Below are 1,147 nucleotides of genomic sequence, written 5' to 3'. Positions count from 1 at the left end.
GGAGACCAGGGTTTGATCCCTGATTTGGGAAGATGCCCTGGAATAGGAAATGGCAACCCACTCCCTGGCAACCCACTCCAGTATTCTTGCCTGGGAAATTCCACGGACAGAGGAGACTGGTAGGCTGTAGTCCATAGGGTCACAAAGAGTTGGACACGACTGAGGGACTAACACTTTGGCTTTGATAAGTGGTTAAGACCCTGCCCTTCTAATTCAGGGAGTGTGGGTTCAATCCCTTGTTGGGGAACTAAGAGCTCATGAGCCTTGTGTCATGGCCCAAAAATGAAAGAAATTGTTGGAATTACTAGCCAAGAATCAAGGAATTTGGACAGCTTTAGAAACCATATCTATACCTTCTACTATCTGTTGTGGTCTGGGTGTGGGTTGGAAAAGAATTTCCAGACATGAGGCAGAATGAGAGAGGGAAATAAAGTTTATTATGGGAGATGCTGTTAGAACAATGGGCCAGCTCAAGGGAGAAGTGACACTGAACAGGAGTCGTTAGTCCACTTTTATACCCAGGGTACAAGGAGTGGGATAAGGGTCTTGCAGGTCATTTGCTGATTGGATGAGGCATGTATACTGGGTTGGGGTGAAGAGTAAGGCAAATACTTTCTCTCTTTGGGGTAGGAGGGGAGACAGGTTATGCTGCTCAGGAGGACCTGAAATCCATAAATGGTTATAATATGGGGGAGGCAAGGACGATAAGGGTCTGGTTTTTCTGTTCCTACATTCCAAGACCCTCCTTGGTTCTATCTGCTCTGATGTTGGGAAAGATTGACGGCAGGAGGAGAAGTGGGTGATAGAGGATGAGATGGTTGGATGTTATCACTGACTCAATGGACATGAGTTTGAGCAAACTCTGGGAGATAGTGCAGGACACAGGAGCCTGGGAAGCTACAGTCCATGGGGTTACAGAGTGAGACACGACTTGGAGACTACAACAAGAAAAGAAAGTGGAAAACCCAACAGATGTAGCAGAAGTATTCTAAGGCAATTTGCTGGGACTGGCAGAAGCTACAAATGATAGTTCAGTTCAGTTCAGTCGCTCTATCGTGTCCGACTCTTTGCGACCCCATGAATCACAGCACGCCAGGCCTCCCTGTCCATCACCAACTCCCAGAGTTCACTCAGATTCACGTCCATC

The sequence above is a fragment of the Bison bison genome, unplaced genomic scaffold (assembly GCF_000754665.1).
Source record: "Bison bison bison isolate TAMUID 2011002044 unplaced genomic scaffold, Bison_UMD1.0 scf7180017864498, whole genome shotgun sequence".
Lineage (NCBI taxonomy): Eukaryota > Metazoa > Chordata > Mammalia > Artiodactyla > Bovidae > Bison > Bison bison.
The sequence above is the reverse complement of the archived record's forward strand: the minus strand, read 5'-3'. Positions refer to the sequence as shown.